The sequence below is a fragment of the Accipiter gentilis genome, chromosome 10 (assembly GCF_929443795.1).
Source record: "Accipiter gentilis chromosome 10, bAccGen1.1, whole genome shotgun sequence".
NCBI lineage: Eukaryota > Metazoa > Chordata > Aves > Accipitriformes > Accipitridae > Astur > Astur gentilis.
This window is the reverse complement of record NC_064889.1, coordinates 3122905-3138461: the sequence shown is the minus strand read 5'-3', so window position 1 is coordinate 3138461 and position 15557 is coordinate 3122905. Positions and strand designations below refer to the sequence as shown.

Below are 15557 nucleotides of genomic sequence, written 5' to 3'. Positions count from 1 at the left end.
CAAGACGCCTCACACCAGGATTAAGTTTCCCAATTAAGTATGATGCATATGTTTTGTCACCTGCTGTCTTCTATAGCACGAACAAAGAATATGCATCAACCCCGCCGTAGGACTACTCCCTTCGCACACTGAGGCAGCGTTATGACTTCAACAGTCTAAGGCAGCCAAGGGACTGAACTGCAACAACTTCATTTCCAGACAGAAATTGGCAAGGACAAGACTGAAGTAGACATTTCTGCTTCCTCAGCCACCTGCAAATGCCCTCAATCCCCCAAAAGAAAGAATGTGTTTTCCAAAGTCATACAATCAAATCATAGTTCTTATCATCTCTGCATCCCCTTCCTTCTATACTCTTGTCTATTACAAATATTTCTTTAGCAATCAATGCTTACCATTCAAATACAAAAGTATTTTCTAATTCCAAAAGTTTCCACATACTCCAAATAGCAGATACAAAAACTAAGTAGACCTGATAAATTTTCATAGTGTATCTCCGATTAATCATGACTTAAGCATTCTTGGTCAAATGACTTCCATTTTATAACTACATTTCTGATGGATGCTGTGGGTAGAATCCCTATCTTGTACTTCAGTTAACAATCAGGATTACCAATAGTATTGAAACTGGACATTTAACTATAAGACCCATTTCCTATCAGCCTACAATGGTAAGCCCAGAGGAATTTTATTTCCTCCTCCAGGGACAACGAGATATTCTATTAGGATATGCTACACATCCTATCAGAATCCTAATAAAGTTAAACTTAATTTTAAGAACTGCAAGTTTGTTTCTAAGAAGGATGGAACTCTGCGATACCATGACCACCCTGTTAATCCATTCAATCACACCTTGAGTCAGTATTAACACATGCAGCGGTATCACCGAAATACATAAGACCTTCTCCAAATCTACTTGTCAAGTGACAAACCAGTCTATTTTAATAAGATGTCTGACAGGATTTAAAAATCTTTGAATTTTTTTGTAAATTTGCCAAACTGGAGGGTGTTTTAGTCGATATTTCCAATCCCATATCAGACCACAGGACATAATTTCATTGCCTGGGATAAGTTCACTTTTCAGTGAACTTCAGCCCCAGAGAAGACTGCATTACATACAGAGTGCATTTTATTTAAATAGCAATTTCCTTGGCCAGTTAGCTGAAACCAACCACTTTCCGTCAGCCGGGTAGCACGACACATAGGGCAGACCGATGAAAATGTTTTATTTTATTTGTATTATGATAGTGCTTGGGAGCACCCACAGAGCAGACCCACTGTGTTAAAAACAAAGGCGAAGTGTTTAAGTATCGCAAGGCAAACAATGAAATTAAACAAATTCAGGATAAATTAGAACATTAAACCATTAAAGTGAGAGCAATAGTTGTCAACATCCCAGTTACATCTTATATTCACCTAAGTCTACAAAAATATTTTCTGCTTCATGGTATCAAAGCGTAATTACAAACTAGTTAGCAAGCCTACTGGCCTTCTAGATACATGTTTTCCAGAATTTTGATTCCACTCCAAAATGACATGACATCCTTCACCTCCTGGCACTCCCACCAAAACACAGATAAAATGCATAGATTAATTCTACACTCTAGTTGTACAAATTAGCTGGGTTTTGTCAAGTGTATCCTGAAAAAAAAAAAAAAAAAAAGGAATTACACTTTAAACAGAAATGGGGAATTATAATGTTCTTCCTTAAAAATGGCAAAGGTGTATGGATAAGTACTCTGAAACAACAGATTTAAAACCCAAAACTGTTGCAGGCAAGTCAAAAGTCTTCCCAACCTCTGAGCAGGGCTGTCATATCCTTAAAACACACTTAATATGCAGCTGAGAAATTTGCATAGCAAACAAAAGCTGACAAAAAGGAATCTTTTTAGAGAAATATCCACAGAATAGAAAACTCTCAAATGAATATAAACAAATAAATAAATATTGGTGCACCAAGACACAAAAAAGGTTATAAAAATGTAAACTACTACATGCACAGCATTTTTTATTGCACAAAACCCAAAGTTCCTGTTTATGAACAGAAACTGCAGGTGAAAGTTTCTGTGGTAGCGACACTGTATTATTTTCTTACCTAGTAAGATAATGACTGCATGTGTCTGTTTTTAACAAGTAAATAATTGACTTTTTTAATATTTTAGAAAATTAAAGCTAACATACCTACAGATAAACGGTTCTCTGTCTATGGCATCCTGACCAGTATGAATTCTTCCCCACTTCTTTAGCAGATGAAGCAGAGAAAGAGGGACTATTTTTATGTTCTGCTAATGGGATCTCTGGTAGACTATGTTAGCCTCTGCTCATCAGCTGAAAGGGCCCAACTGAGCACTTAATGTTTCTGTGCTTCTGCTCATGTAGACTGTCTGGTGCTTTACAGCTTCCTGCACAAATGCTGAAACAACTACTACATGGAGATATGATTTCAGTAGTGAGAGAAGGGCAGGGGATGACCAGACTGCATTTCAATTAATTTGCAAACAAATGTTTTGCTTTTACAGTGAAAAGCTTTAATTCAGAAATTGCTAAAGTATGAACTATTCTTCAGAGGCCAACCCCAAAATAAACATTTCTGAAGCAGGAACTAAACCCCCCCACCAACATTCAGTGATATTACAACTACTGAGAAACCAGACAGATAAATAGTACAGAACAATAGTAATGTAAAATCATATTGATCAATTAGAAAGGTAGAATTAAAATGTCAGGATGTAGTTCAAGAAATGTGCATTTGTTTTTCAGGGAGAAATAATAAGTAAACTGTACATTTACAGAATAGGAAGTAATAGCAATAAACTTTGCAGAAAAAGGTCTGAGAAACTAGGACTTTTATCAGAGATCAGAAATATGACCGTGAGCTAAACGTGACTCCCAGTATCATACTGGTACGAAAAGAAGCGATCCTAAATGGACGTATAACAGCAGCTCCCGAGACTCTCTTCCATCCAACATGCACCAATGCCTCAGCTGACCATGTTATTCGAGCACCACGTTTCAAGGAAAACATGAACTCTGATTTACAAGAAAGCAATGAAAATGATCAATGACTCAGAAAATTGGCTCCAAAAGAAAAATGGAAGTCCTGGATTCAGTTATATGAGCAAAGGCAGGATTAAGCAGTCATACAATCAGACACCTCAAACAGGTAAGAAAGCTTAATACATAAATACTGCAATAGGAAGAAAAACCGTGTGTGTGTGTGTGTGTATATATATATATATATATAAACACATATCATTCTTGCACAGGAAGAACTCCTACACAGGAGTAACATCTAGATTCTTGCCCTGTTCTAAAAAAGATAATACTCTAAAAAATTAATTGCTCACTCTTCTACTTTGGTATGAAAATGGGTTCTTCTTTTCAGTATGAGCTTTAGTAAAATCAAAAACCTGTCTTTTAGAGCAATCCTTATGAACTTCTAAATAGGCAGGAGACTACATATTCAGCAAAACCTCTCATTAAAAGCTGTGAGCTATTAGCTTGGCACATGGATCTGGACTGCAGACAATCAGAGGTCATGTACACATACCCACAAATGGAATTGTCTGGGAAGTTTTCCAGGTGCAGAAACATACAGCGAGTTCTCTGAGCATCCTATACACTAGCACTATTTTTCTTTATGTTTTTCACTTGTGAGGTGTCTTGGCAGTTGCAGCCCAATTCAGTACACTAATTGCACGCTGGCATTAAACCTTTGGCAAGACTGCAACATCACCCACACTTCCCTTAATCCGATCTACACAAAGGTAAACGTAAATAACATCCATTATTGTCAGCCAATCTGTTCGGCAATAGTCTGAAGTGTTTAGAGAACCCACCTTATCTAACCAGTGTGTGCTGAAGATGCAGCATCTGCTTTCCACTGCTTTCACAGTAACCATACCCTGATAACTGGCAAACAAAGGTTGCTTATCAGCAGGACGCATCCAGGAACATAAAAACACTGAAGGCTGCACAGTGCCGCACAGCAGCCAACTGCAGGTATCAAGGCCAGAATAGAAGAAAAGCATAAAAGCAAGACATCTCCATATATTCTCCCAGAATCAAGCAATCCCTGGACAAGGGACTCCCTGAGAAAGAGGAGATACCTTTGTGTTTACTAGTTTTGGTTAGATTTTGCCTTTAAAAAACCTCTTCTCACTGCTTTCTGGATCCAGGTAAGCCTTCAGCAGCCCTAATATTCACAGCAATAAGTTCCATGTGACACCCCCTGAGAAAATTCACCATTTTTTTCCATGTTTTTTGTCCTGGGTTCAGCTGGGAGAGAGTTAATTTTTACAGGAACCTGGGAGGTGGGGGCATAGCCGGGGCAGCTGACCTGAACTAGCCAAGGAGCTATTCCATACCATGTGCCATCATGCTCAGTATAGAAATGAGGAGCGGGCCGGGGGGTGCTCTCTGTTTTCAGTGGGGGAAGTGGCGGAGCGTCGGGTCCCAGGTGGTGAGCAGTTGCACTGTGCATCACTCTTTTTGTATACTTTTTCATTAGTGCCGTTGTTGTTGTTGTAATCTCTTTGTGTTTGTCCCAGTAAACTGCCTTTATCTCAACCCTCGAGGTTCCAGTTTCTTCTTCTTTTCTCTCCTCCGTCTCCTCCCCATCCCACTGGAGGGGGGTGGAGGAGTGAGCGAGCGGCTGCCTGGTCCTTTGTTACCGGCCGAGCTGAAACCACGACAGTCCTTTTTGGCGCCCAACATGGGGCAGAAGGGTTGAGATAACGACAGATCTGGCCAGAGCGTGTTGAAACAAATTTGCCAAACGCATTTCTTGGATAAATAGATGTTAGTCACAATGTTGTTTCATTTGTTTACATGGTGGCGTTTTGTAAGCTCTTATATGCTCTATGTATTGCCTGTAGTTGCGTATCTCATCTCTGGGAGAGTGATTGGGATTATCATTTTGCTGTACTGGGCAATGTTGACTTATGAAATGATTACATCACTGGTCATGAGGTTAAGCTGGTATCTGTATGAGGCAGTGATAACTTGGGCACCTTCTGTCAGATTTTATTGGTAATTACACCCAATCCATGGGGAAATTAGGGGGGATACCTCCCCCCGTCCGTTCACCTCCCTTTTCTCCTTCCGACTAATTACAATAGCTTTTGAGAATTTTGAATATCCTTGGGATGCGCAAGCCAGTGTGCTGTTAGTGCTATGCCTCCTGAATATGTTTCAGGTCTTCTTTAGGGCTACAAAAAGGCTCTTTAAGAGGACCACCCAGAGATCTGCCCCAAAGCTGGATATTCATGGGTGGCACGGCATGTGGGAGGATATGGGCAGGTATCTAGAGAACTTCTCACCGCCAGTGACTTGGAAGTTCACTCCCGAACCACTACAGAACCCTCATGAAGTGATAGAATATTTGAAAGAAAAATGCTGTGGCTATCCCAGAGACACACAACTCACTACATTGTGCTGGGCCCTGGCCAGTATCTACCAAACACTGCTTGATACTAGGCAGCACCCTCAGGGAGAAAAGATGGAAAACAGAACAACAGGCACCGTGGCTGCCCCTACCCCGACAACAAGCACCATCGCTGCCCCTACCCCGACAACAGGTACCGTGACTGCCCCTACCCCGGTGAAAGACACTTCAGCTAAACCAGAGAACCAGCCTGTGCCAGTATCAGTCGCCCCTGTACAGAAAAAGAAACACACAAAGAAATCAGTTCGCTTAGCGAGAGATGAAGATGAACCAGGGTCATCGCGAGAACAGGAGGTAGAGGCAGAACCTGAAATAATTACCCGATCTCTATCCATGAGTGAGTTGCGTGACATGCGAAAAGATTTTAGCCGCCACCCAGGTGAGCACATTGTTACCTGGCTGCTCCGATGCTGGGATAGCGGGGCTAGTAGTGTGGAATTAGAGGGTAAGGAAGCCAAGCAGTTGGGATCTCTGTCTAGGGAAGGGGACATTGACAAGGCGAATGGGAGAAAAACACAAGTCCTCAGCCTCTGGAGGCGACTTCTGTTAGGTGTAAAGGAAAGATACCCCTTCAGGGATGAAGTTACATGTCACCAAGGCAAGTGGACCACCATGGAGAGAGGTATCCAGTACCTGAGAGAATTAGCCGTGCTGGAGGTGATTTATAATGATCCAGAAAATGCGCAGTCACCCACAGATCCAGATGAGGTCCAATGCACACAACCCATGTGGCGGAAGTTTCTACGAAGTGCACCACCAACCTATGCCAACTCATTGGCAGTAATGTCCTGGAGAGAAGGCTATGGACAAACGGTGGATGAATTGGCTGTCCAACTCCGGCAATACGAAGGAAGTCTTTCTTCCTCCCTACGGGTCTGTGTCTCAGCTGTAGAGGAGTTGTCCCGAGAGTTCCAGCAATTCAAAGTGGATCTGTCCTCCTCCTCACCTGTACAGGCCCGCATCGCAGTTATTGGGAGTAAGCGTTCCTCTGCCCAAGAGAGAGGAGAGAGAAAGTACACTCGACGGGCTAACCTGTGGTTTTACCTGCGTGACCATGGAGAGGACATGAGGAAGTGGGATGGAAAACCCACCTCAGTCTTGGATACACGGGTACAGGAGTTGCGAGAGAAAGCAACCAGGAAAGAGAATCCTTCTTGGAAAACTGCTGCTCCAGTTTCCCGTGAGCAGTCCCCCAGACGCAGTAGATGGGCTGATCTCATTTCTGATCCCCTTAAAGGGACTTCTGATTCACATGTGCAGAAAGTGAGTAACGGACATTCTAACCAGGATTAGAGGGGCCCTGCCTCCAGCCAGGTGGAGGAGAGGGACAACCGAGTCTACTGGACAGTGTGGATTTGATGGCCTGGAACATCAGACCCACAGGAATATAAGGCTCTAGTGGACACTGGTGCACAATGTACCCTAATGCCATCAAGTTATAAAGGGGCAGAACCCATCTGTATCTCTGGTGTGACAGGGGGATCCCAAGAGCTAACCGTATTGGAAGCTGAAATGAGTCTAACCGGGAATGAGTGGCATAAACACCCCACTGCGACTGGCCCAGAGGCCCCGTGCATCCTTGGTATAGATTATCTCAGGAGGGGGTATTTCAAGGACCCAAAAGGGTACCGTTGGGCCTTTGGTATAGCTGCATTGGAGACGGAGGAGATTGAACAGCTGTCTACCCTGCCGGGTCTCTCCCAAGACCCTTCGGTTGTGGGGTTGCTGAAGGTTGAAGAACAACAGGTGCCAATTGCTACCACGATGGTGCACCGGCGCCAATATCGCACCAACTGAGACTCCCTGATCCCCATCCATAAGCTGATTTGCCAATTGGAGAGCCAAGGAGTGATCAGCAAGACTCACTCACCCTTTAATAGTCCCATGTGGCCCGTGCAGAAATCCAATGGGGAATGGCGACTAACAGTAGATTATCGTGGGCTGAATGAAGTCACGCCACCGCTGAGCGCTGCTGTGCCAGATATGTTAGAGCTTCAATATGAATTGGAATCAAAGGCAGCTAAGTAGTATGCCACAACTGACATTGCTAATGCATTATTCTCCATTCCTTTGGCAGCGGAGTGCAGGCCTCAGTTTGCTTTCACTTGGAGGGGCGTCCAGTACACCTGGAATCGACTGCCCCAGGGGTGAAAACACAGCCCCACCATTTGTCATGGACTGATCCAGGCTGCACTAGAAAAAGGTGAAGCTCCAGAGCACCTGCAATATATTGATGACATCATCGTATGGGGCAACACGGCATTAGAAGTTTTTGAGAAAGGGAAGAAAATAATCCAAATCCTTTTGAAGGCTGGTTTTGCCATAAAAGAAAGTAAGGTCAAGGGACCTGCGCAGGAGATCCAGTTCTTAGGAGTAAAATGGCAAGATGGGTGTCGTCAGATCCCTGTGGACATCATCAACAAAATAGCAGCTATGTCCTCACCGACTAATAAAAAGGAAACACAGGCTTTCTTAGGTGTTGTGGGTTTTTGAAGAATGCATATTCCAAATTGCAAGCCCTCTCTACCAAGTTACTCGGAAGAAGAACAATTTAAAATGGGGGCCTGAGCAACGACAAGCCTTTGAACAGATTAAGCAGGAGATTGTTCCCGCAGTAGCTCTTGGGCCAGTCTGGACAGTACAAGATATTAAAAATATGCTCTACACTGCAGCTGGGGAGAATGGCCCTACCTGGAGCCTTTGGCGGAAAGCACCTGGGGAGACCCATGGCCAACCTCTGGGGTTTTGGAGTCGGGGATATCCAGGATCCGAGGCTCGCTATACTCCAACTGAAAAAGAGATCTTGGCAGCATATGAAGGAGTTCGAGCCGCCTCAGAAGTGGTTGGTACTGAAACACAGCTCTTCTTAGCACCTCGACTGCCAGTGCTGGGCTGGATGTTCAAAGGGAAAGTTTCCTCTACGCTCACGCGACTGACGCCATGTGGAGTAAGTGGATCGCACTGATCACACAGCGAGCTCGCATAGGAAATCCCAGTCGCCCAGGAATATTAGAAGTGATCACGGACTGGCCAGAAGGCAAAGATTTTGGAATGTCGCCAGAGAAAGAGGTGACATGGGCTGAAGAAGCCCCACTGTATAATAAACTGCCAGAAAATGAGAGACAATATGCCCTGTTCACTGATGGGTCCTGTCACATTGTGGGAAAACATCGAAGGTGGAAGGCTGCTGTATGGAGTCCTACACGACTAGTCGCAGAAACTGCTGAAGGAGAAGGTGAATCGAGTCAGTTTGCAGAGGTGAAAGCCATCCAGCTAACGTTAGACATTGCTGAAAGAGAAAAGTGGCCAGTGCTCTATCTCTATACTGACTCATGGATGGTGGCAAATGCCCTATGGGGGTGGCTACAGCAATGGAAGAAGGGCAATTGGCAGCGCAGAGGTAAACCCATCTGGGCTGCCGCACTGTGGCAAGATATCGCTGTTTGGATAGAGAAGCTAGTGGTAAAAGTACGTCACGTAGATGCTCATGTACCCAAGAGTCGAGCCACTGAAGAACATCAAAACAACCAGCAGGCGGATCAGGCCGCCAAGATTGAAGTGTCTCAGGTGGACCTGGACTGCAACGTAGGGGTGAGCTATTTATGGCTCAGTGGGCCCACGATACCTCAGGCCATCAGGGAAGAGATGCAACATATAGATGGGCTCGAGATCGAGGGGTGGACTTGACCATAGACACTATCGCACAGGTCATCCATGAATGTGAAACATGTGCTGCAATTAAGCAAGCCAGGCGGCAAAAACCCCTGTCGCATGGAGGGCGATGGCTGAAATACAAACAGCGGGAGGCCTGGCAGATTGACTATATCACACTCCCACGAACACGCCAAGGCAAGTGCCATGTGCTTACAATGGTGGAAGCAACCACTAGATGGCTGGAAACATACCCTGTGTCCCATGCCACTGCCCAGAACACTATCCTGGGCCTTGAAGAGAAAATTTTATGGCAACACGGCACCCCAGAAAGAATCGAGTCGGACAATGGGACTCACTTCCGAAACAACCTCGTAGACACCTGGGCCAAAGAACATGGCATTGAGTGGGTGTATCACATCCCTTATCACGCACCAGCCTCCGGAAAAATTGAACGATACAATGGACTGCTGAAAACTACATTAAAAGCGATGGGGGGTGGAACTTTCAAGCATTGGGATACACATTTAACAAAAGCCACCTGGTTAGTTAATACTAGAGGATCCGCCAATCGGCTGGCCCCACCCAACCAAGAGTTCCACATACTGTAGAAGGGGATAAAGTCCCTGTAGTGCGCATGAGGAGTATGTTAGGAAAGACAGTCTGGGTTAGTACTCCCTCAAGCAGAGGCAAACCCATTCAAGGGGTTGTTTTTGCTCAAGGACCCGGGTACACCTGGTGGGTGATGTAGAAGGATGGGGAGGTTCGATGTGTACCTCAGGGAGATTTGATTTTGGGAGAGAATAGCCGGTGAATTGGGCTGTATGATATTTAACTGCTAAATAACCTGCCAATGCATGTCATTGTATCTATAGTGTCTATATGCCATATCAAGGGTATTATTGTGAGAATTATCTAAATGACTACAGGATGGACTTCTGAAACTGAGCCAAGTACAACAGCGATAGAACTTGAACTGGCACCCAGCAAATTCCTCAAGAGCAACATATTCGACCTGCAGACCAAGGGAATGAGTTACACCAAATGTACTAGCCACAAGTTCCAGAGGCAGCGTACAACAACCCAACATCTCACACCATCTCTCTCTTATCCTGAAGAACTGTTACAACAGATAGAGCCCCAAAATCGATGGACACATTAGAGGGATAGCCCATAGGCTAAAGGAACACCGTGTGTGTGTGTGCGAGGTCGGGGGGTGGAGTCCATATACTTATATATAAGACCAGAAAAGTAGTAGTGGTTGATTGGAAAAAAAAATGTAAGATCTGGGCATGATGTAGATGGTATAGAATAAGGGGTGGATAATGTCCTGGGTTCAGCTGGGAGAGAGTTAATTTTTACAGGAACCTGGGAGGTGGGGGCATAGCCGGGGCAGCTGACCTGAACTAGCCAAGGAGCTATTCCATACCATGTGCCATCACGCTGAGTATAGAAATGAGGAGCGGGCTGGGGGGTGCTCTCTGTTTTCAGTGGGGGAAGTGGTGGAGCGTCAGGTCCCGGGTGGTGAGCAGGTGCACTGTGCATCACTCTTTTTGTACACTTTTTCATTAGTGCCGTTGTTGTTGTTGTAATCTCTTTGTGTTTGTCCCAGTAAACTGCCTTTATCTCAACCCTCGAGGTTCCAGTTTCTGTCTTTTCTCTCCTCCGTCTCCTCCCCATCCCACCGGAGGGGGGCGGAGGAGTGAGCGAGCGGCTGCGTGGTCCTTTGTTACCACGACATCTTTGAGTTAATCAACCACGTGATATCTCTTGGTTCTTGCAAATGAAAAGAAACAAGCATTCATTTCCTATTTGCTTTCCCCACAGCACTCATGATTTTACAGAAAAGAACAGTTTTCAACATTCCGTGTGTCTTTGATCATGGTTGTTACACTCTACACCTTCTTTGGCTTTACTAAGTGTAAGAGCTTTGCTACATTTAAGAGGGGAGGGAACAAGAACTGCTCACAGAATTTGATATATAGGACCATCAGATTTAGACAGTGCTGTAACGATTTTTCTGTTTAGGTGCCTATTCCTCTCCTAACAATTGCTAACATTTAATTTGTTTTTCAAGATCTTGCATTTTCAGAAGACCTACATATTACAGCCTCAGTATTTTATGCCCATGCAAAACCTGGCAGTTCAGAGACCACTGCTACCTAAATTTACAGAACTAAGTTTAACTGTATATACCACCTTAAAGTACATTGAACTTCACCTCACATTTAATTGCTTGATTGTTTCTTACACAAGGTGCTTCTGAGGCTCTTCACAGTCAGCATTCATTCTCACAACCCCAATCAACTCAGAAGCAACAACAAAGTTTGTCACCTTACAATCCCCTTTTCCAGATCACTTACAAAAATGGTGAACAGTGCACACCTGGCTCCACTGATAAAACTAACTCCTTAGTCCCACTCTAATTTTCTATCTGTTAAACTATTTATTTATTCTCTTTTATCTGCAGGAGGTCATTCCCTCAGACTCTACAGTGCCATCGTTTGAGGCTCTTAGTGACTGTTAGAAGTGTTCTGGGAATGAAAGAGCCCTCAACATCCTTCAGAAGGTTCTCAATAGTAAAGCATGGCTTTTTCCCCACAAAATATACATAAATGGATTCAATGCATGGTATTTCCCAAATGTCTAACAACAATATATTTTATTATAATTTTCATCAATTTAACTGGTCCAGACATCAGATAAACTCATCCACAGTTTCCCAGATTTCTCCCAAAAGACTCTTAAAAAAAAACCCCTCATGTCACACTGACCAAATATCTTTAGTCTGTTTGTGGGCTGGGTTTTGGTGGGTTTTTTTTTTTGTGTGTTTTTTTTTTAAAGTCTGATTAGCCAACGTAAGTGATAGGTTACACACCACACTTGGTAACTCAGGATTTCACACTTAAACTTGTTGAGAAATTTTGAGTGAATACCATCTGGTCCTGATGATTACTTACTGTTCACTTTATGGATTTGTTCTGAAATACATTTTACTAGCTCTACAATTTCAGGTAGTGCCCCCCCCCTTATTTTAAAAAATAAAATATAATTAACAACAATAATTAGAAACAACAAAAAAGCTTCCATTTTGCAGAGAACATGGATATCAAGAATTCACTTTTCTGCTTCAGGCCATCTTCTCACCCCTTTCTCTTTACGTTCAATCATCTGGTGACCCTAAGCTTTCTCTGGCAGGCTTCCTGTCTCTGACAGGCTTGGAAAAAAACTATTAGAAGATTTTTCTTATGTTATTAGCAAATGACTGAAAGCACTGTATTATTTTACTTGCATATGAACATGAGAAAAATAATTTGCTTTACCTTGCTGCTATGAGATTTCTGATGGGGTCTTGGAGGCAGGGGAGTTTTGTCTTTCCAGTGTAACTTTGACGGGTCTTAGCCATTCACTCTGAACATCATATAGTTCCTTAAACAAGCACCATGCCACTTGCTAAGTATTTAACCTTTTTGGCTGTGCCTTTTCATTTCGTTTTTAGTAAGCTTCCTCGACATTACACAGATCCCCCTTTTATAAAACTAAATGCTGATGATCAATGTCACCACCCTGGAAAGGCATCAGTTGTACAGCCCTAATACTGTGGTTTGCAAATTTAAGTCTGGAATCTCAATTTAAAGGACATTCTGTGTTAAAAATTTCAAACATACCCACTCTATCACCACCTTCATGAAAACAAAGCATGACACCTCCTCTGATCTGTGTGAACTTCTGGCATTTGGACAGAAGCTGACAAGGTCATGGGTGGAGGAATGAACACTCAGCAATATGAAGCTGCTAAGCTCAATTTATTAAGCAGACCAAGCAAGAGAGAGGTCATGGCAGGGAATCTGCTATGCTCACACACATGCATGTTACCAACCCCAAACCACCCAAATACCACCCTGGTGAGTGAGTGCAGTAGACCTCAGGGGAAACTCAACTCTCCCTCTGACCAGTCTGTCCTGGGTTCTTCACCAGCAGCTCAGGGTTCCTCCTTGAGCACTCTGCTCCTATGAAACACTTTCCCAGGCTCAACTGTACCGACTCACGAGACTGGTATTTGGGGTATGTCTCGGTTGACGAGACATTCGTGGAAGTGCAAATGAAATGCTTCCCCCAACATGGCCTATCCCTCACTTGGTCCGCTTAATAAACTGAGCTTAGCAGTATCACACTGTCTGGTGTTAGTTCCCCATCACCCTCCATGACACAAAGGGGTGAAGAACACAGGCAAGCCTCAGCAGACTGTGTACAGATAGCTTTCAGGGCAGCCCATGTGGAAGAACTGGAGTTAAGTGTGCTGCACGGTGTCACAACAGCAACAGCAAGTACTGTTTTTCATACAAAAAGAAGCCACCCTCAAGGAGCCTCATCCTACCTCGCTGCGATACACAGTTGAGGCCTGGGATGTGTGGCTTAATCACTGGTCACACAACACACACCAATACCGTGGCGGGTCGCTGTGCGTATAAAAATCTGAAGCAATGCAACTGGGATCTCAACACAGCTGGCAAACGCTTCCATTAGGACAGCAAAGCAGCGGCGTGTGGGCACGCTACAGCGCCTGGCATCGTGTTTGCAAGGTGGTGCAGATGAATATGGTAGAAAATTAAATGTAATCCCTGCAAATATTAGTCAAAAGGATAAATACTGGTAGATGGTTTTTAGCTCGTTTTACAGAATTTCATGTATTCTATAGATTTCCCTGAAAAATCAATGTGGCTGTCTCTGCAATTGGGAAGCCCATGGCAATAAAACTACCCTCAAACAGACTAGCTGTCCTGTGGGGTGTAACTTAGGGCAACGGTCAAAGCCTGGGATTTGTTACCGATTGTAATTTGTATCACGTTTTGCCTATATTACCGTACTCTACATGTGAACTGCCCTGTGCCTGGAAGGACCGTTCCTGTGGGTGAACCACAACTACAGCACAACAGAGATGGAAGAGCAGGTGTAGGAACAGCACAGCCCTCCCTGTAGTTTTATTTCCAGCGTGCGTTGGGCTGACAGACACGAGGTGCGTGCTGTACAGCCACTGCACTCTGATTCACAGCATCCATAACAGATCAAGGGGTGGAATATGGCAATAACCCATAGATTTGAGCTAGGGGAGATGTGCCAGAATCTTCCCAGATAGTCTCTGCATGGATGAAACACTGAACTTCATACAAGGATCAGTGAAAAGCTGTTTTCATAAGACTTAAGAGCGTTAGGACCCAATAGTAAGTGTTCTACACTAACTTAAACTGCAATTGTTTTGCACACAACAGGTGAATGCACACATGAAAGCTCCAACTATTCGTAAACTAATGATGTATGATGTAAATGAATGAATAATTGTGCGTATGTACAAAACCTGCACTTGCCAGATGTCAGCAACACCAACATGTGGAATGACACAGGACTATCACACTGGCTTCACTCTGGACAAGAGGTAAGTAAAGCACAGAGGCTGAGCATGGCGAACCACAGCCAGGAGGACAAGGCAAACAAGAACCGAGTGCAGTGAGCCTTGGCACAGGCCACAGACCAACAACGGACAGGAGAACTCCACCAGAAAGCGCAGGAAAAGCATACCACCATACCATCGTGGCCTGACGCAGCAGACGGCACCTGGTGAGAAAGCCCCTCAGGCAGACATCCAACCGCACGTAGCTCGTGCCAAGGCAGAGCCAGCAGGCTTTGCAGCAGAGCTACTGCCTGACAGCTCGACACGCAGGCTGGTGAGGGGCACGTTGTGTCCCCCAGGCTCACCGGAGTGATAACTGCGGCAGGTCTCAGTTGCTGGTGTCGGTGTCAACACGTAGCTCTCCCTGACGCAGCTTATCCTTTGCTTTCTCTGCTTAATCAATCCAGCATAGCAACGTCATGTTGTTTGGCGATCCTTCTTCCAACACAAAACTTGGTTCCAGTTTTCTGCACCCATTTCAGGCCAACGCCGACTAGTTAGATTTTATCTTTCCTTCTTTCTATTTGACCTTTGCTAATTTCTGTTTCCTTTTATGTGAGGATACGGAGGTTTTGCCTCAATACCTTGTGCACTTGTCATCTCCCCTCTAGTGCTTGTAGTAAAACCCCTCTATGACCATTTTTAATTTTAGATACCAAAGATTTATTTCCTTTTTGTTAAGACTGAGCCCACCATTTGTGTACGGACACCTCTGTGAAGACTTCTGAAGGCACACTCTGGGATACACATGCTGTTATCAAGGTGAACTTCGCAATTAAGGAAGAACTCATGACAAAGTACAGATGACAAAAGAGATTTCTATATTAAAATGAGATAACCAGATCATATGCAAAAGTTTATCAATCATAATAAACTAAAACAGCTCATTCACAATGCTTGTCAGTGGATATTATTGATTATTATTCAAAGCAAGCCTTCTAAGCAACTTCTAGGATGATTTTTAGAAGTAAAAACCTTAATCTAAGCATCAGTAATGTAAAAATGTTACATTCA

General features: G+C 44.1%; 1 protein-coding gene across 8 annotated transcripts in view; it reads right to left on the bottom strand.

The window, feature by feature from the left end:
* The window catches only part of NEO1 (neogenin 1), a 221419-nt gene that overhangs the window by 85216 nt on the left and 120646 nt on the right, over positions 1-15557 (bottom strand). The gene's annotated exons all lie outside the window — the stretch shown is intronic.